Consider the following 21189-nt stretch of genomic DNA (forward strand, 5'->3'; position numbering starts at 1 on the left):
GACTTTTGTGTGGAAAGTAATTAATGTAGATTTAACTCTCAAATGATGATTTTGTTTTTGCAACACAAACCTTTTCAGGAATGAAAGCAACATCTTTGTTGTGTTACGGTGTGTGAATATAAAAGTAGTGGCCTCATCACTACATTTAAGTTCACAAATAGAAATGGTTTATTTCTATCCATTATTACACAGCAGCACCAGGTGTCACTGGTTTATCGAGGATAAAACTACTTTGAGAACAAATTACATTCTAGCATTTTATATTTCCTTGGATGTTTTATATCCATGAAAAAAAAAGGTAATTGCTGGGGTAGAACCCATGATCACAATGTTATTAGCAACCCTCATTTTGACTGGAGACATTCTGCAGACCTGTCCAATGAAGAACAACATATTGGATGGGACTGAAGGCTCACAGTGATGTGAAGAAAAGCAAAGTACCGTGACCGGATTCAAACCGGAATTTCTGTGGCTACAACGCAGAGTACTAACATCGACACGATCACAGCTGCTTGGAAACAACAATACAAATACAAACTATACAGACGAGAGAAGATGTGATGAAATGTGTGTCATGCACTGTGCTAATATTCTTCTCGTGGAGTCAAACAGTCTTTTATTTCTGCATCATGAATGAAAGATTGGTTGACCATGTTTTTGTTTGCGGTTCTGGTGGTTTGAAAAGTAAAAAGTCAAGTCATGATCTTCGAGCCTTCACCCGCCCACAAATATAATGGTGTTTAGGAAGGAAGATTTACTCCTTTAATCCATTTGAAGTGGTGTTATGAAGATTTAAATTGGGCATGTGAAGGTTCAGAACAGCTTTTGGTGCTCATCTTGCCTGGAGACCATGTGCCTGATAAAAGCACCGCCTGAACAGAGACTTCAACCCTGGACCCTCAGATTAAAAGTCTGATGCTCTACCAACTGAGCTATCCAGGCTCTGGACACGGGTCGTGGTGTGGAAGCAGAGGACGTTGCGCATCATCGGTTTAACTCATGCTTTGCAACGCAACAGTATTGGTTGAGACTGATGTATCAGCCCAGACATTTACGATCCACTGGCAGATAGCAATTGTACAGGTCTAGACAACTGAAGGATGAGACCACTTTGCTCTGTGTTTGACTGACAGACAGCAAACAGACACACAAACATAACACATTGAAGGAAAGATTTGACTCTGGGTGCATTGTATGGGCACAAGGATGTAGGACAATTTCGTCTTTAATTCATTTCCAAAAACTGTACTGAGGCTCCCGACACCCAATCTAACCCCCTGATAACACCTCTTAAAATGTACTCAAGGAATGAAATAGTGCTTCTCCATCATCAGTGAACCTCAGTGTTGTCTTTCTCTTCTTCTTTGGCTCAGAATTTGAATCTCGCAGCAAAGGTTTGAATCTGGTCAACCGGACTAGTAATTGTCAAAGAAAACGTTTCGCCTCCTATCCAGGAGGCTTTGTCAGTTCTAACAGTTTCATACAAGGCCACACCACCCAGCTGTTGGTTCAGATATGTGGATGACACCTGGGTCCTAATCTAAAAGGATGAAGTAGAACCCTTCACACAACACATCAACTTGGTAGACGGACACATCAAATTCACCCGAGAAGATGTGGAAAACAACAGACTACCTTTTCTGGACTGTGCTGTAAACATCCAAGCAGACAGGAGCCTGAACATCGAAGTGTACAGGAAACCAACACACGCCGACCAATACCTCCAGTTTGACTCTCACTAGAACAAAAACTTGGGAGTCATCAGAACTTTGAGACATCGAGCCCAAAACATCCCCAGCTCACCTAGGGGGAGAGAGAAGGAGGAGATTCAGGAATGACCAAAACATCAAAAGGGAACACAAAGGACAAAGAAAACAATGTCCAGCGCCGTAACAGCATCGTTATTCCCTATGAGCCAGAAAAGGAGCAATGTGGTTTATGCAGTCCAGTGCAGCCAAGAGTCCCAGACCTTTACATTGGAGGAACTAAACAACCTCTCCACAAATGAATGGCCCAACACAGGAGCGCCAACTCCTCTGGACAAGACTCTGCAGTCCATTTACATATAGAGGACAAGAAACACTCATTTGAAGACAGCACTGTCTGCATTTTGGCAAAAGAAGACCCCATTAGCATAATGCTGACTCTTGTCACCCATCACATTGGACTGGCTCCACCCCTGTCCATCAACATCTTGTCCCATTCAGATGGCCTGATATAAACCTGAACTCCAACCCAGCTCAATAGAACTGACGAAGCCTCCTGGATAGGAGGCCCAAGGTTTTCTTTGACAATTACTATTCCGGTTGATCCTGATTCAAACCTTTGCTGCGTGATCACCTGGATAACTGAGCACTCTCACAAACAACCTCAGATTCTTCATTCCACAGAGCGTTGTCTCTTCATTTCCAAAACACCAGTATAACAACTCTCCTCGTGTCTGAAACACACCTGTGTCATAGCAGGCCAGTTAGCTCAAAAGCTGATGATGCATCTTATAATCAAATGTGCCTTATAGATGGACCAACCGAGGCAACAACAGTAAGAACGGTAAAGAGGAAATCCACTCCCACATCCTCATCATCAAATGTCCCCTTTTGCCTGAAACAGACACGATGACTGTGAGTCTTCCTCCCCATCTCATGTGTTGTTCTTCATAATCAATTGGACAGGTCTGCAGAATGACTCCAGTCAAAATGACAGTTGCTAATAACGCCAAGGTCATTGGTTCAACCACGATACGAACCAATTTCTTATCATGCATGTATAACATACCAGAGAGGAAAAAAAACATCACACCTTCAATGGATTGTTGTTATCGAACATGATCCATTAAAGGGGTCTGAATGCAAATGACCCTGTACGTGCATGAGAATGAACATCACAGATTATGTAAAACTGGTGTCCACATGAATACAGTTTTGTCTAGATTCACACACATTCTCATTCTCACTCCTCCATGGACCGTCACCTTATCATGGTGGGGGGGTTTGAGTACCTCAATGATTCAGGGAGCTATATTGTCGGGAGCCTTGTGCTCCTGGTAGGATCATCCTTGACAAACAGGTCCCTGATGAGAGGTCAGACTAAGTACGGTCCAGACGACTTTATGGAGGAGGGAAAATGGATGAGGAGTACCCGGCCCGGAGGAACACCGGGGCCCACACCTGGAGCCAGGCCTGGGTGTTGGGCCCGTCAGTGAGCGCCTGGTGGCCGGGCGACCCATGTAACCCGGCCGGGCACAGCCCGAAAGAGCAGCGTGGACCGTGCTTCATCCATCCCATCGTTGCCCCATGGGCTCACCACCTGTGGAGGGCAATCCAGGAGTCGGGTGCGCTGTCATTTGGGTGGCAGTGGAAGGAGAGAAGGCTGGCGCAGAGGCCCTGGGCTGCATCGGTTAGCTCTGGGGACGTGGAATGTCACCTCTCTGTGGGGTAAGGAACCTGAGTTAGTGCGGGAGATGGAGCGTTACCAGTTAGATCTGGTGGGGCTCACCTCCACGCACAGCTTGGGCTCTGGAACACAGCTCCTTGATAGGGGCTGGACTCTGTCCATCTCGGGTGTTGCTCATGGTGTGAGGCGCCAGGCGGGAGTGGGGATACTCACAAGCCTGCCTGATCTTAACCCGAATGGTTGTTTGTTGTTGGACCTTTGTGCTAGACATGGTTTGTCCATCACAAACACTATGTTTGAACATCGGGAGGCTCATAAGTGTACTTGGTACCAGAGCTCCCAAGGTCGTAGGTCAATGATCGATTTTGTGATCGTTTCATCTGGCCTGTGGCCACATGTTCTGGACACTCGGGTTAGGAGAGGAGCAGAACTGTCAACTGATCACCATCTGGTGGTGATCTGGCTCCGATGGCGGGGGAAGCCTTTAGACCGACCAGGTAAACCCAAACGGATAGTGCGGGTGAACTGGGAACGTCTGGAGGACGAAGCCGTCAGAGGAGCATTTAACTCACACCTCCGGGAAGCTTTTTCACGCATCCCTGTGGAGGTTGGGGACATCGACCATGAGTGGTCGGTGTTCAAAACCGCCATGGCTGAGGCTTCAGTAGCGAGTTGTGGCCTGAAGACCATTGGTGCCTCAAGGGGCAGCAACCCAAGGACATCTTGGGGATACCAGAGGTCAGGGAAGCCGTCCGACTGAAGAAGGAGTCGTATCGAGACCTAATGTCTTGTGCGACTCCTGAGGCAGTTGCAAGGTACCGTCTGGCTCGAAGGGCTGCGGCTTCGGCTGTTGCTGAGGCCAAGCAGCGGGTGTGGGAGAAGTTTGGAGAGTCCATGGAGGAAGACTTTCGATCGGCACCAAGGCGCTTCCGGAAAACGGTCAAGCACCTCAGGAGGGGGAGGCAGCGGAACATTCAAGCTGTTTACAGCAAGGATGGTTTGCTGCTGACTTCAAGAGAGGATGTATTTGGTCGTTGGAAAGAGTACTTTGAGGAACTCCTGAATCCGGATATTCCGCCCTCTGTAAGGGAGACAGAGCTGGAGGCTGATGGGCAGTCTTTGTTAATTTCTCGGGCTGAAGTCACTGTGGTAGTCTAAAAACTGCACGGTGGCAAGGCTGCGGGAGTTGACGAGATTCGTCCTGAAATGCTGAAAGCTCTGGGTGTTGATGGGCTGTCGTGGTTGACACGCCTCTTCAACATTGCGTGGAGATCTGGGTCGGTACCGGACGAGTGGCAGACGGGGGTGGTGGTCCCTCTATTTAAAAAGGGGGACCAGAGAGTGTGTGCAAATTACAGAGGCATCACACTCCTCAGCCTCCCTGGTTAGGTCTACTCCAAGGTGCTGGAAAGGAGGGTCCGATCGATAGTCGAACCTCGGATTCAAGAGGAACAATGCGGGTTCCGTCCTGGCAGTGGAACTACGGACCAACTCTTTACTCTTGCGACCGTTCTCGAGGGTTCCTGGGAGTATGACCAACCCGTCTACATGTGCTTTGTAGACTTGGAGAAGGCGTATGACCGGGTGCCCAGGGATCGGTTGTGGGAGGTGCTTCGGGAGTATGGGGTGAGTGGTTCTCTACTGAGGGCTGTTCAGTCTCTGTATTCCCGGGACGGGAGTTGTGTTCGTATACTTGGATGCAAGTCCGATGTATTCCCAGTGAGTGTTGGGCTTCGCCAGGGTTGTGCTTTGTCCCCAATCCTGTTCTTGGTCTACATGGACAGGATTTCCAGGCGCAGCTCTGGTGAGGAGGGTTTGCGGTTTGGTGGCCTGAAGATCCAGTCTCTACTCTTTGCAGATGATTTGGTTCTGATGGCTTCATCATCGCGTGACCTACAGCTCACGCTGGATCGGTTTGCGTCTGAGTGTGAAGCGGCTGGCATGAGGATCAGCACCTCTAAGTCCGAGACCATGGCTCTCAACCGGAAACGGATGGATTGCTCTCTCTGGGTAGGGACTGAGATCTTGCCTCAAGTGGAGAAGTTTAAGTATCTCGGGGTGTTGTTCTCATGTGAGGGGATTAGGGATTTGGAGATTGGTCGGCGAATTGGGGCAGCAGGGGCGGTATTGCAATCCCTTTGCCGCACTGTTGTCCATAAGAGAGAGCTGAGCCAGAAGGCAAAGTTCTCTACAGGACTGTCTCAGAAAATTAGAATATTGTGATAAAGTTCTTTATTTTCTGTAATGCAATTTAAAAAACTAAAATGTCATACATTCTGGATTCATTACAAATCAACTGAAATATTGCAAGCCTTTTATTATTTTAATATTGCTGATTATGGCTTACATCTTAAGAGAACAAAAAAATCCTATCTCAAAATATTAGAATATTTCCTCAGACCAAGTGAAAAAATGTAAAACAGCAAAAAAAAAAAACAAATTCAATCATTTGAAAATCTCCATTAATGCACTCAGTACTTGGTTGGGAATCCTTTTGCCTGGATTACTGCATCAATGCGGCGTGGCATAGAGGCAACCAGCCTGTGGCATTGCTGAGGTGTTATGGATGCCCAGGATGCTTCAATAGCGGCCTTTAGCTCAATTGCACTGTTGGGTCTGGTGTCTTTCAGCTTCTTCTTCACAATACTCCACAAATTCTCAATGGGGTTCAGGTCAGGGGAATTGGCAGGCCAATCGAGGACAGTAATGCCATGGTCAGTACCCCAGTGACTGGTGGTTTTGGCACTGTGGGCAGGTGCCAGATCATGCTGGAAAATGAAATCATCATCGCCATAGAGCTTTTCAGCAGACGGAAGCCTGCATTGCTTTAAAATCTCTTGGTAAACACATTCATTTATTCTGGACTTGATGAAACACAGTGGACCAACACCAGCAGCTGACATGGCTCCTCAAACCATTGCTGACTGTGGGAACTTCACACTGGATTTCAAGCAACTTGGATTTTGCTCCTCTCCAGCCTTTCTCCAGACTCTGGCGCCTTGACTTCCATATGAAATACAAAACTTGCTTTTGTCTGAAAAGAAGACTTTGGGCCACTCTGCAACTTTCCAGTGCTTCTTTTCCATAGCCCAAGTCAGACGCAAGACTTCAGAAGTGGCTTGACCATGGGAATAAGGTTATTGTAGCCCATTTCTCGGACACGTCTGTGAACAGTGGCTTTTGATACCTGGACCCACAGTGCCAAAACCACCAGTCACTGGGGTACTGACCATGGCATTACTGTCCTGGATTGGCCTGCCAATTCCCCTGACCTGAACCCCATTGAGAATTTGTGGAGTATTGTGAAGAAGAAGCTGAAAGACACCAGACCCAACAGTGCAATTGAGCTAGGCCGCTATTGAAGCATCCTGGGCATCCATAACACATCAGCAATGCCACAGGTTGATTGCTTCCATGCCACGCCGCATTGATGCAGTAATCCAGGCAAAAGGATTCCCAACCAAGTACTGAGTGCATTAATGGGCATTTTCAAATGATTGAATTTGTTTTTTTTGCTGTTTTACATTTTTTCACTTGGTCTGAGGAAATATTCTAATATTTTGAGATAGGATTTTTTTGTTCTCTTAAGCTGTAAGCCATAATCAGCAATATTAAAATAATAAAAGGCTTGCAATATTTCAGTTGATTTGTAATGAATCCAGAATGTATGACATTTTAGTTTTTTAAATTGCATTACAGAAAATAAAGAACTTTTTCACAATATTCTAATTTTCTGAGACAGTCCTGTATATACCGATCAATCTTCGTCCCGACCCTCACCTACAGTCATGAGCTTTGGGTCCGAGAGAGCAAGGTCCCGGATACAAGCGGCTGAAATGGGTTTTCTCCGAAGGGTGGCAGGCGTCTCCCTGAGAGATAGGGTGAGAAGTTCTGTCACTCAGGAGAGGCTCGGAGTAGAGCCACTGCTTCTCCACATTGAGAGGAGTCAGTTGAGGTGGTTCGGGCATCTCATCAGGATGCCCTCTGGACGCCTCCCTTTGGAGGTGTTCCAGACACGTCCAGCTGGGAGGAGACCGAGGGGTCGACCCAGGACCAGGTGGAGAGATTATATCTCGACGCTGGCCTGGGAGCGTCTCGGGATCCCCCAGTCGGAGCTGGTGGATGTTGCTCGGGAGAAGGGCGTTTGGCGTGACCTCCTGAAGCTGCTACCCCCGTGACCCGGCAACGGATAAGCGGACGACGAAGGATGGACATTCTCAATTGTATCATTGCAGTTGAATTCAAAGCCTTTGTTTCCCCTTCAGGGATTGAGTTTGACAGCCCAGTTGAAACACAATTTAGTATCCATAAAACAGTCTACGTCCCTGAGTGGGCTCGAACCACCAACCTTTCGGTTAACAGCCGAACGCGCTAACCTATTGCGCCACAGAGACATGGAACAGCAATCTAACATCTGGATCAAACGTTTGTAAACATGTCCCATTCGGTCGAGCCCTCAGGCCACCATTGACTCCCAGTGTGGGAAACTGACCATCATTTTGGTCAGCTGCTCTCTATTGATACCTATCGATTGATTGATCAAATTCATTGCAGGAACCTCATCACGCTAAAGTTGAAAGATCATTCTGGAACAAGCCCATTCACTAGTGTGATATAGGGCAGTATGGTTACAGAGGGTGCACAGAAACTACAACTCTAAAAGGAGTCCCTCAGATGGGGCTCATCTGGGTTTCGTACCTGGCACCTCTCACACCCCAGGTCACCTGCTGAGACTTTCACTCAATGTCTCCTAATGTGGTATTGAGAAAGGAAACATCTGGCTCAGAGAACAGTATAAAAACAGTCCACTAACTCAAGGTTACTCGACACTTGATACATGGATATTATGTTGTTAAGTGTTTGTCACTGAGAGTTTATTTTTGAAATAGACAGTCACTCAATTCCAAGACTCCTGCCCCGTCTGTGACGTGGCTTGACAGCTGTGTTGGTGAGATATTTCATTTGATCTTTTTTTTCATTCAAGTTTCAGTTTCCTCTTTCCACAGGCTGTGATCAAATAGGGTCTATACCTGTGTGGGTTTGAACCACCAACCTAACAATTCATATTCTTTTTCAAGATTTCAAGATGGTTCAAGAAATCCTCTAATTTTGGAACTTTTCTCACGCCGGTGGCCCGGCTAGCTCAGTCGGTAGAGCATGAGACTCTTAATCTCAGGGTCGTGGGTTCGAGCCCCACGTTGGGCGCAGTATTTTATCTGCCTCTAATCTGGTTGGTCTACATCCTTGTGTCCACACTGTGCACCGACTGCAGAGGCAAATCTTCCCTTCTTTGTGTTACGTTTGTGTCACTGTCACACAAACACAAAACTCCAGAACAAATCAATGTAGTACATATACCAGGACCGTAGGGACGCTGTAATGCTCTAGCACGACGCATGTGCAAATCAGGCTCGTGTGGTAAATATTAGCACTGCAGCATAAGTTACATTCAGTACTACTTGTTGTTTTCCCCACAGGAACTGCAGAATATGGTCCCACAGTTTAACTCAACACAACAAAAGTTCCAATACACGTTTGACTCTTTTGTCGGAGTTCCAAATCACAGGTGGTTTTCTCCAAGATGCTGACTTCAATGAAGATTTGGACAAAATTAAACGACAAGAAAATCCAGATATTTTCAATATATTAGTTGCTTGTGTCTGTATTTGAGATGGTGTTTTTTGTCCCAGGGTTAGGAAGGTTTATCACCTTGAGTCTGGCGCCTTCGACCGCTCGGCCATCCTGACAACTGACCTTCAGAAGGTTGTCAGCAGCTGCATAGAAACTGGAATAACCAGTTAAAACCTGCAAAGTTCAGCGATCACAGCTTTGAGCAATTTTTTTGGACTGTTTATATTGATTGTTTAAATTATATTTTGCTCTTTTGATCTGACATTTATGTAGTAATTAATGTACTTTTGCTGCTCAACTGATGATTTTGTTTTTGCAACACAAACCTTTTCACGAATGAAAGCAACATCTTTGTCGTGTTACGGTGTGTGAATATAAAAGTAGTGGCCTCATCACTACATTTAAGTTTACAAACAGAAAAGGTTTATTTCTATCCATTATTACACAGCATCACCAGGTGTCACTGGTTAATCGAGGATAAAACTACTTTGAGAACAAATTATATTAGAGCATCAGAGAGCAGTTTAAATAGCATCAGTTTATTGGTTAGGAACAAGTATTGTGGAGTCCCATTTAAAATGAACACAGTGTTTTCAACGTCCTCGTTCCTTCCTGGTTCTACATACATTTAAAATGTACGAGTTGTTTTATCAAGCAAAACAACAGCTGACTGAAATTTGCATCATTTGGACCCTTCATTTACTTTCTTTGTTGCCACAGTCTCGTGAAAGGAACCGGACGCTGCCCAACCTCCGAGCACGTGATTTTGTCCTGGAATGCAAAGTAAAAAGTAAATGTAACTTATTGACACATCATTAACCGTAGCTGGGATTTGGAAGAGTCAGCCTGCCACAAACAAGGAGCAAAGTTTTCAAGGGACAATACTTCTGTATTTCTGAAAATCTGTCCATCCGATCTGTGAGAAACACAAAACCAAAAAAATAAGGGACCAGAGAACATTCAATCAGGATTATGGCATGTGTGTGCATTTACTGTAAATGCATTCCATTTCTATGGTGAATGTGTTCGTGTTGTGCGGCCAGCGGGTGATACACTTCTCAGGGCGTCAAGTCAGGGCAGAAGGAACCACAGAAGCAGTGGGATGCAAGCTTCGGTTTATTCCACATCAGCATAACATCGTCTCATCGCTTGGCATCGCTATCCATCAAATTGTTCAAAGTACAAACACAATAAATAGTGGCTGGATCAAGGGCGTTCCTCGTACCAGATACACATCGTCACACACGTGCACGCCCACATTTGTCCTCCAGGCTGAGTCGCTGAGACAAGACCTTCAGGGAGCTCCAGAGAAAACAGACATTCCTGTCTACACCCCAAGTCTTCTAGCCGCTCCTCCATTCGGACACCAGAAGTCTCATGCTCATACTCTACTACGGAATGGTACATTCGTACATGATATTCTCGTACGTAATCTGTGATGTTCATTCTCACGCATGTATAGTGTCATTTGCATTCAGAAGCAACAGACCATGAACGGAAGCAATGATCCCTTTTTGAACGCATGAATGGGACATTAGGATGTAGACAACACATCCAAGGTAGATAAAATAAGATAATGTGTGGTGCTAATAACGCCAAGGTCATGGGTTCGATCCCCTTACTGGCCAATATTTGATTTGAGAAAATTCCACCCACTGGTAATTTTAACAGGAAGACCTTGCCAAAAGAAAATTTTCCAGCCGTCATCATCGTCCTCAAAGCTAACCTGAAGGGATGGTTGAAGAAAAGACGTTCGAAGTCAACGTTGAACAACCGGGACACGTCGGGGCTTGTCGTCAGTCTCGCTGGATTGACTAAAGAACACCAGCTGCTTGATATTGGTGTCAACAGGGCATACAAAGCTGGACTGCGAACTGTGTGGGAACAGTGGATGATAGAAGACGAACACACGTTCACCAAGACAGGGAGATAATGCCGAACAACATACGCCTCTATCTGCCAGTGGATCGTAAATGCCTGGCCTGATATATCAGTCTCAACTGTCGTCCAAGCTTTCAGAGAGGCAGGAATCATCATTGAACTGCCAGACAACAGCAGCGACACTGACTCGAATAATGATGACTTTGACCAGACGGAGTCGGGCATGTTGGATGCTGTATTCGCCCGACTGTTCAATTCAGACACTGAAGAAGAAGAATTCCAGGGATTCTTGGATGAGGAATGAACTGATAAAGTGAGCTTTTCCTGTTTCTCTTTGCCACTGAACAAGGTTGGTCATATTGTGAATCTGGACATTAAAGTTTGAACGTTGAGTTATTGTTATATTGTTATTGCTTTGCACTGTTTTGAGACTTCCTATATTCCGTGATCGTAGAGTGGTTAGTACTCTGCGTTGTGGCCGCAGCAACCCCGGTTCGAATCCGGGTCACGGCACTCTGCTTTTCTTTTTTTTCATTCAAATTTGCAGGTGCAAGTTTTTGTGTCAAACCGATCTGGAGCACACAGTGGAACCAATGGGGTTAGTTTGATGCTGCTTGTTTGTCGTCCTCATACAATGCTGTGCTGAACACCCTCCCCAGGCAGATTTTGCCATTGATCTAGACCTGGACAGGTCCTTCACACCTGTAAAGTGTGGTATCAACATCTGAATAGCCCCAATTGCCACCTGGGCTACATTCATCATTTGCATTAATGGCCCATCAATACCCATCCTCAATGGGCAGGGAGCCATTAATATTAATTAATAATGCTGACTCTTGTCACCCATCACATTGGACTGGCTCCACCCCTGTCCATCAACATCTTGTCCCATTCAGATGGCCTGATATAAACCTGAACTCCAACCCAGCTCAGTAGAACTGACGAAGCCTCCTGGATAGAAGGCCAAATGTTTTCTTTGACAATTACTAGTCCGGTTGATCCTGATTCAAACCTTTGCAGCGTGATGACCCAGATAACTGAGCACTCTCACAAACAACCTAAGATTCTTCATTCCACAGAGCATTGTCTCTTCATTTCCAAAACACCAGTATAACAGCTCTCCTCGTGTCTGAAACACACCTGTGTCATAGAAGGCCAGTTAGCTCAAAAGCTGATGATGCATCTTATCATCTGATGTGCCTTATAGATGGACCAACCGAGGCAACAACGGTAAGAACGGTAAAGAGGAAATCCACTCCCACATCCTCATCATCAAATGTCCCCTTTTGCCTGAAACAGACATGATGACTGTGAGTCTTCCGCCCCATCTCATGTGTTGTTCTTCATAATCAATTGGACAGGTCTGCAGAATGACTCCAGTCAAAATGTCAGTTGCTAATAACGCCAAGGTCATTGGTTCAACCACGATACGAACCAATTTCTTATCATGCATGTATAACATACCAGAGAGGAAAAAAAACATCACACCTTCAATGGATTGTTGTTATCGAACCTGATCCATTAAAGGGGTCTGAATGCAAATGACCCTGTACGTGCATGAGAATGAACATCACAGATTATGTACAACTGGTGTCCACATGAATACAGTTTTGTTTAGATTCACACACATTCTCATTCTCACTCCTCCATGGACCGTCACCATATCGTGGTGGGAGTGTTTGAGTACCTCAATGATTCAGGGAGCTATATTGTCGGGAGCCTTGTGCTCTTGGTAGGATCATCCTTGACAAACAGGTCCTTGATGAGAGGTCAGACTAAATACGGTCCAGACGACTTTATGGAGGAGGGAAAATGGATGAGGAGTACCCGGCCCGGAGGGACACCGGGGCCCACACCTGGAGCCAGGCCTGGGTGTTGGGCCCGTCAGCGAGCGCCTGGTGAGCGGGCGACCGACGTGACCCGGCCGGGCACAGCCCGAAAGAGCAGCGTGGACCGTGCTTCATCCATCCCATCGTTGCCCCATGGGCTCACCACCTGTGGAGGGCAATCCAGGAGTCGGGTGCGCTGTCATTTGGGTGGCAGTGGAAGGAGAGAAGGCTGGCGCAGAGGCCCTGGGCTGCATCGGTTAGCTCTGGGGACGTGGAATGTCACCTCTCTGTGAGGTAAGGAACCTGAGTTAGTGCGGGAGATGGAGCGTTACCAGTTAGATCTGGTGGGGCTCACCTCCACGCACAGCTTGGGCTCTGGAACCCAGCTCCTTGATAGGGGCTGGACTCTGTCCTTCTCGGGTGTTGCTCATGGTGTGAGGCGCCAGGCGGGAGTGGGGATACTCACAAGCCCCCGGTTGAGCGCCTGTTTGTTGGAGTTCTCTCCGATGGACCAGAGGGTCGCCTCCCTGAGGCTTAGGCTTCGGGGAGGGAAAACTCTGACTGCTGTTTGTGCGTATGCACCGAATAGCAGTTCGGAGTATCCGGCCTTCTTGGGGGTCCTGGATGGGGTCCTATGTGAGACCCCACCCGGTGACTCCATTGTCCTCCTGGGAGACTTCAATGCTCACGTGGGCAATGAGGGATAAACTTGGAGAGGCGTGATTAGGAGGAACGGTCTGCCTGATCTTAACCCGAATGGTTGTTTGTTGTTGGACTTCTCCGCTAGACATGGTTTGTCCATCACAAACACTATGTTCGAACATCGGGAGGCTCATAAGTGTACTTGGTACCAGAGCTCCCAAGGTCGTAGGTCAATGACCGATTTTGTGATCGTTCCATCTGGCCTGTGGCCACATGTTCTGGACACTCAGGTTAGGAGAGGAGCAGAACTGTCAACTGATCACCATCTGGTGGTGAGCTGGCTCCGATGGCGGGGGAAGCCTTTAGACCGACCAGGTAAACCCAAACGGATAGTGCGGGTGAACTGGGAACGTCTGGAGGACGAAGCCGTCAGAGAAGCATTTAACTCACACCTCCGGGAAGCTTTTTCACGCATCCCTGTGGAGGTTGGGGACATCGACCATGAGTGGTCGGTGTTCAAAACCGCCATGGCTGAGGCTTCAGTTGCGAGTTGTGGCCTAAAGACCATCGGTGCCAAGTCCATTCACTAGTGGTGATATAGGGCAGTATGGTTACAGAGGGTGCACAGAAACTGCAACTCAAAAAGGAGTCCCTCAGATGGGGCTCATCTGGGTTTCGTACCTGGCACCTCTCACACCCCAGGTCACCTGCTGAGACTTTCACTCAATTTCTCCTAATGTGGTATTGAGAAAGGAAACATCTGGCTGAGAGAACAGTATAAAAACAGTCCACTTACTCAAGGTTACTCGATACTTGATACATGGATATTATGTTGTTAGGTGTTTATCACTGAGAGTTTATTTCTGAAATAGACAGTCACTCAATTCCAAGACTCCTGCCCCGTCTGTGACGTGGCTTGACAGCTGTGTTGGTGAGATATTTCATTTGATCTTTTTTTTCATTCAAGTTTCAGTTTCCTCTTTCCACAGGCTGTGATCAAATAGGGTCTATACCTGTGTGGGTTTGAACCACCAACCTAACAATTCATATTCTTTTTCAAGATTTCAAGATGGTTCAAGAAATCCTCTAATTTTGGAACTTTTCTCACGCCGGTGGCCCGGCTAGCTCAGTCGGTAGAGCATGAGACTCTTAATCTCAGGGTCGTGGGTTCGAGCCCCACGTTGGGCGCGGTATTTTATCTGCCTCTAATCTGGGTGGTCTACATCCTTGTGTCCACACGATGCACCGACTGCAGAGGCAAATCTTCCCTTTTCTGTGTGATGTTTGTGTCTCTGTCCCACAAACACAGAACTCCAGCACAAAACAGTGTAGTACATATACCAGGACCGTCGGGACGCTGTAATGCTCTAGCACGACGCATGTCCAAATCAGGCCCGTGTGCTAAATATTAGCACTGCAGCATAAACAAATCGACCAATGAGAGACATTGGTGTTTACAGGCGACACAGTTGATCTTTCATTGGACTCAACAATGAACTACAGGTGGTCAGAGGCACGAGAGCGTGGCCGTGTGTTTCCAGTGTTTTTAGCAGCTCTGTGGTCACCTGCTTCATGCTTCAGACTGCTGAGCTGCCTCTTGTGATTCTCTGCAATGGGCCACCAGGAGAGTCAGATGTAAGATGTGGCAGTGAAATGAGGGGTGAAAGGGGATTATAGTCACAGTGGTTCATGGAAGCTTAAGTTGAGAGATTCATCTCAAACAAGAGCCACTCATTAGTGGTCAGGTCATGAAATGGCAGCATTTGACAGTAGTACAGAACTTCCACCCAATATTGAGGGGCTCATGCTGGAACTCGGGATGATAAACATGGTCCTTAAACAATTAGCCAGTGAAGCATCAGAATCTTGAGCATGATTTTCATGCATGGAAGCTAGAGATCTAAAAGCATGTTTGCACAATTCCATCAGTGTCACGCAAAACTGACTGAAAACTGGGTGGGAACTTATCGCTACAGGCAGAGGCAGAGCCTTGGAGTAGATAAAGTAATGGCGAAACCTGTTGCAGTGCATCACACATGTTCAAAGAAGTGAAGTTACATTCAGTACTACTTTTATTTTCCCCACAGGAACAGATTTTTAGCAAATCATGTTTGACTGTTGAATTATTTTTTGATTTCAAGTCACATTTGTTTTTTTCCATCTGACTTCTATTTGCTAACTACTTAATGTGCTGTACTTTTCAGGTTCAAATCATGTTTTTTTTTTTTTTTTTGGCACAAAAAGGTTTATTTTCCACATTTTGAGATCCCAAAATCCTTTTTCCAGATGAAAGTAACGTCTTTCAAACAAAGCGTTTGGACTCCAGGTACTCAGTGGCACAGTCATTCCACTGGTCAATGTACAGGACATATGGTTGGTACAGTCCTGCTGCCGTTGCTGTGTGCCTGCAGACTGGTGACATAGCAACATTAACATTAAAACACACATCCAGCACACAAACAGGTTTATACATCAGTTTTTGTGGAAAAGAAAGATATCAAACACTGTCAGTTGATAAGATCAGGGAACAAAGAAACACTCAATAAGAACTCGGGGAGGGAATTTGAAACGAGAGAACAAACAAATGATAAAACACACAGAAAGGAAATGTTGCACTGTGCCTGTTGAAGAGAAGTTGAACAAGCACACAACAAGCAGGAGGATGAGACCACTGAGCTCTCTGTTCAGCAGACAGACACACAAACATAACGCAGAGAAGGGAAGATTTGCCTCTGCAGTAGGTGCATCGTGTGGGCCCAAGGATGTAGACCACCCAGATTAGAGGCAGATTAAATACTGTGGCCAACGACCGTGAGATTAAGATTCTCATGCTCTACCGACTGGGCTAGCCGGGCCACTTAGGTCAGAAAAGTTCCGAAACTAGCGGATGTCTGGACCCATCTTGAAATCCTAACACGCATGAAAGAAAATTAATTGGTAGGTTGGTAGTTCAAACCCACACAGGTATAGACCCTGTTTGCACAACTTTTCAGAAGAGCAAGGAGGAGTTTTTTGTTACTTCTCTTTTCAGTTGCAAGTTATTTTAACTAAGCTACTTAATTATTCTTTATTATTCTCCGGTGAGGAATTGCAGTTGTGGAAGATCACAGAAACTGTGCATGATACAAATTTTGATTAGATTCAGGATTGTTGATGGAAATGCTCGCCCCTAAACTGGCTACTTTTTTTCTCTCTCATGACATTAGAATCTGTATATATCAACACTGTATTTGCCAGGGGAAATAAATGTGACAGATTTTAGAAAAGTCTTCAGCGCTTTAGAAGCAATAAAAGAGAGCAAGACTGGGAAACGTGACCTTACAATGGGGCAGAGAAAAAGGATTTGTCAGAAGTGGGATTCGAACCCACGCCTCCATTCAGAGACCAGAAGTCCCATGGTTAAGAAGGTTTGTCACCTTGAGTCTGGCGCCTTAGACCACTCGGCCATCCTGACAACTGACCGACAAAAGGTCGTCAGCAGCTGCATATAAACTGGAATAACCAGTTAAACCCTTTGACCAGACGGAGTCGGGCATGTTGGATGCTGTATTCGCCCGACTGTTCAATTCAGACACTGAAGAAGAATTCCAGGGATTCGTGGATGAGGAATGAACTGATAAAGTGAGCTTTTCCTGTTTCTCTTTACCACTGAACAAGGTTGGTCATATTGTGAATCTGGACATTAAAGTTTGAACAACGTTGAGTTATAGGGTTATTGTTATATTGTTATTGCTTTGCACTGTTTTGAGACTTCCTATATTCCTATATTCCTATTCCTTACTATATCTAGTGGATACATAACGCAACCCCAGCCACGACTCTAGCTTCTATTCTATGTGCCTCATCATGTGGTACTATGGCAGGACAAAGGAGTCGGAGTCGCAGGTCAAGTTCTGTGTGTTGTTTATTCAGTCTTCAGAACAAAGATTCCCCAGTGCGTGGCATACAGCCTCTATTTAATGAGTCACACCTGTGTGTCCCTACCCATCATCCCACTGGCTAAGACACCACACCCCCAAGCACCCGCTACAGTATGCCGATATATGGAGTCAGTTTTAAAATAGGCCATTCATTCAAGGTGCGTCTTATAATCAGATGCACCTTATAGTGTGGAAAATACGGTAACCTCCAGTGTAACCAGTGATTCTTCTGTCGCCTCTGGGACTCTGCACCTGCTGGCACTCTACGTTGTGTCTACTTGGATGCGTCAACATATTGGATGGGACTGAAGGCTCACAGTGATGTGAAGAAAAACAGAGCCCCGGATTCAACCGGCACTGCTGCGGCCACAACGCGGCGTACTAACATCGACACGATCACAGCGTCTTGGAAACATCTTTCTTGAGCAATACAGACAAAAAAAGTTGATGAAAGGTGATCAAATGTGTGGCATGCACTGTGCTAATATTCTTCTCATGAAGACCATGTGTTTGTTTGCGGTTGTGGTGGTTTGAAAAGTAAAAAGTCAAGTCATGATCTTCGAGCCTTCGCCAGACTGCAAATATGCTGGTGTTTTGGAAGGAGGATTCATTCCTTTAATCCATTTTAAGTGGCATTATGAAGGGTTTGATTGGGCATCTGAAGCTTCAGAACAGCTTTTGGTGCTAATCTTGACTGGAGACGATCTGTCTGATAAAAATATCGCCTGGACAGGGACTTGAACCCTGGACCCTCTGATGCTCTACCGACTGAGCAATCCAGGCTCTAGACAATGCACCAGTATTGGTTGAGACCGTAATGTCAGCCCAGACATTTACGATCCACTGGCAGCAATTGTACAATTCTGAAGTATAGTACTGAAGGATGAGACCACTTAGCTCTGTGTTTGAGTGACAGACAGAAAACAGACACACAAACATAACGCATTGAAGGGAAGATTTGAGTCTGGGTGCATTGTGTTGGCACAAGGATGTAGGACAATTTGAGTCTCAGATTCTTCATTCCACGGAGCGTTGTCTCTTCATTTCCAAAACACCAGTATAACAGCTCTCCTCGTGTCTGAAACACACCTGTGTCATAGCAGGCCAGTTAGCTCAAAAGCTTTCAATTTTCTCAAAAGCTGATGATGCATCTTATAATCCGATGTGCCTTATCTATGGATCAACAATGGTTAATCATGAATGCTGTAGTCAGGGGACATCACCGAGGAGACAATGGTAAGAATGGTAATGAGGAAATCCGCTCACACATCATTTGCGTGTGTGTGTGTAAAGACCCCAAAGGACTTCGCCGAGGTGTTCAACAAATAGCGAAGCCTGTTAGAGGGCGAAGCACGTATCATATAGAAATAATAATTGATACATAGTAAATAATAGCATATACGTGCACATGGAATTGTAAACAATAACAGTCATGACTTGAAAGACAAATATCTGAGACTTCAGAAAACCATGAACCGAACACTCAAACTCACTTTTCCAAACTCCTTGGCCACCTTCTGCCTCAACTAGTCATGCTGTCCCTTCAAGTCAAGCAGTCCCAGCTCCCGCCCGCTGACTTCCGTTGTGGTGTATGGAATTACGTTGGATCTTAAGGTGCTGTGTTGCAGCATTAGAATTTTTGCGGCTTTTGTTCATGTGTTCAATTGTGGCCTTTGAATTTGTAGGAGCTTTTGCTGATTTGTTGTGAGCTGATGTTGTGGCGTTTGACATTGAGCACTGGATAGTGCAAAAGTGCAAGTTAAAAAATAAAAAAAGAAAGAAGACTGATGCTGGTTCCATGAAGATTTGAACTGACAGGATTAATCGACATCAAAAGCCATATATTTAAGATTTGTTCTTTTTTCAGTTGCATGTTCTTTTAACTAAGGTACTTAGTTATTGTTAAACATTCTCTGCTGAGGAATTGCAGTTATGGAAAGTATACGTGATACAAATTCTGATTAGATTCAGGATTGTTGATCTAAAAGCTAGTTCCATGAAAAAAAAACAGTTAAACAGGCAACTTTTTTTTTCTCTCATGTCATTTGAACATGAATATATTCAGACTGTATTTGCCAGGGGAAAGAAATGTAGAGCAGACCGAGGTCGTGTAGCATCGTCCGTGTCTCTGCGCTAACGGGATAGAAGCCGTTGAAGTCCCTCAGACTGATGATCGTCTGCCGGTCATATCCTAATAAACGTCCACGCACTGCGCCGTTTCCACTGTTTGTTCGTTCGTTGATTGTTTCGTTGTTTGTATTATTCATAAATTTGGCTTTGTTACGGGGAGCATCAGTAGCCGCTGCCTGACGAGGTGCCGCCATGTTGGATGAAACCAACAAAATTAGTTAATGATTTTATTTTTGCAAATAAAAGTCTGTCAAGCTAGAAAGGATTTTTTTTCTGCACAGTGCCTGCTGCACATTTCATAGCAACTTTTCTTGTCTGTATTGCTCAGAATGTTTCCAAGCAGCTGTGATCGTATAGTGGTTAGTAGAGCAACCCAGGTTCGACTCTGGGTCACGGCACTCTCCTTTGTTTTGTTTTTTTTTGGTTCATATGTCCCCTTTTGCCTGAAACACACACAATGACTGTGAGTCTTCCTCCCCATCTCATGTGTTGTTCTTCATAATCAATTGGACAGGTCTGCAGAATGACTCCAGTCAAAATGACAGTTGCTAATAAAGCTAAGGTCATTGGTTCAACCACGATACGAACCAATTTCTTATCATGCATGTAAAACATGCCAGAAAGAAAAAAAAACTTCAATGGATTGTTGTTATCGAACAACGTTTACAAGAAGGTGAGAATGAACATCACAGATTATGTCCAACTGGTGTCCACATGAATACAGTTTTGTTTAGATTCACACACATTCTCAATTGTATCATTGCAGTTGAATTCAAAGCTTTTGTTTCCCCTTCAGGGATTGAGTTTGACCGCCCAGTTGAGACACAATTTAGTATCCATAAAACAGTGTACGTCCCCTCATTTTGGTCAGTTGCTCCCTATTGACACCTATCGATTGATTGATCAATTGCAGGAACCTCATCACGCTAAAATTGAAAGATCATTCTGGAACAAGCCCATTCACTACTGGTGATATAGGGCAGTATGGTTACAGAGGGTGCACAGAAACTAAAACTCTAAAAGGAGTCCCTCAGATGGGGCTCATCTGGGTTTCGTACCTGGCACCTCTCGCACCCCAGGTCACCTGCTGAGACTTTCACTCAATGTCTCCTAATGTGGTATTGAGAAAGGAAACATCTGGCTCAGAGAACAGTATAAAAACAGTCCACTAACTCAAGGTTACTCGATACTTGATACATGTATATTATGTTGTTAAGTGTTTGTCACTGAGAGTTTATTTCTGAAATAGACAGTCACTCAATTCCAAGACTCCTGCCCCGTCTGTAACGTGGCTTGACAGCTGTGTTGTTGAGATATTTTATTTGATCTTTTTCTTTTTTCATGCTGTTTCATGCGTGTGAAGATTTCAGGATGTGTCAAGAAATCCTCTAATTTTGGAACTTTTCTCACTTCGGTGGCCCGGCTAGCTCAGTCGGTAGAGCATGAGACTCTTAATCTCAGGGTCGTGGGTTCGAGCCCCACGTTGGGCGCAGTACTTTATCTGCCTCTAATCTGGGTGGTCTACATCCTTGTGTCCACACGATGCACCGACTGCAGAGGCAAATCTTCCCTTCTCTGTGTGATGTTTGTGTCTCTGTCACACAAACACAGAACTCCAGCGCAAATCAATGTCGTACATATACCAGGACTGTAGGGACACTGTAATGCTCTCGCACGACGCTTGTCCAAATCAGGCTCGTGTGGTAAATATTAGCACTGCAGCATAAACAAATCGACCAATGAGAGACATTGGTGTTTACAGA

The 21189-nt window shown here is 45.5% G+C and overlaps 6 non-coding genes across 6 annotated transcripts; 3 read left to right on the top strand and 3 right to left on the bottom strand.

The window, feature by feature from the left end:
- Window positions 1-869: 869 nt before the first annotated feature.
- trnak-uuu (transfer RNA lysine (anticodon UUU)) lies at window positions 870-942 on the bottom strand. Its single transcript has one exon. It is a non-coding gene; the product is annotated as a tRNA-Lys (tRNA).
- A 6771-nt stretch (window positions 943-7713) lies between these two features.
- trnan-guu (transfer RNA asparagine (anticodon GUU)) lies at window positions 7714-7787 on the bottom strand. Its single transcript has one exon. It is a non-coding gene; the product is annotated as a tRNA-Asn (tRNA).
- A 738-nt stretch (window positions 7788-8525) lies between these two features.
- trnak-cuu (transfer RNA lysine (anticodon CUU)) lies at window positions 8526-8598 on the top strand. Its single transcript has one exon. It is a non-coding gene; the product is annotated as a tRNA-Lys (tRNA).
- Window positions 8599-14491: 5893 nt separating this feature from the next.
- Window positions 14492-14564, top strand: trnak-cuu (transfer RNA lysine (anticodon CUU)). The gene has a single exon. It is a non-coding gene; the product is annotated as a tRNA-Lys (tRNA).
- Window positions 14565-16720: 2156 nt separating this feature from the next.
- Window positions 16721-16830, bottom strand: trnal-caa (transfer RNA leucine (anticodon CAA)). The gene is made up of 2 exons: window positions 16793-16830; window positions 16721-16766 (listed from the first exon to the last, which is right to left on the bottom strand). It is a non-coding gene; the product is annotated as a tRNA-Leu (tRNA).
- A 4013-nt stretch (window positions 16831-20843) lies between these two features.
- On the top strand, window positions 20844-20916 carry trnak-cuu (transfer RNA lysine (anticodon CUU)). The gene has a single exon. It is a non-coding gene; the product is annotated as a tRNA-Lys (tRNA).
- The last annotated feature ends 273 nt before the right edge of the window (window positions 20917-21189 follow it).

Source organism: Synchiropus splendidus, chromosome 10 (assembly GCF_027744825.2).
Source record: "Synchiropus splendidus isolate RoL2022-P1 chromosome 10, RoL_Sspl_1.0, whole genome shotgun sequence".
Classification (NCBI taxonomy): domain Eukaryota; kingdom Metazoa; phylum Chordata; class Actinopteri; order Syngnathiformes; family Callionymidae; genus Synchiropus; species Synchiropus splendidus.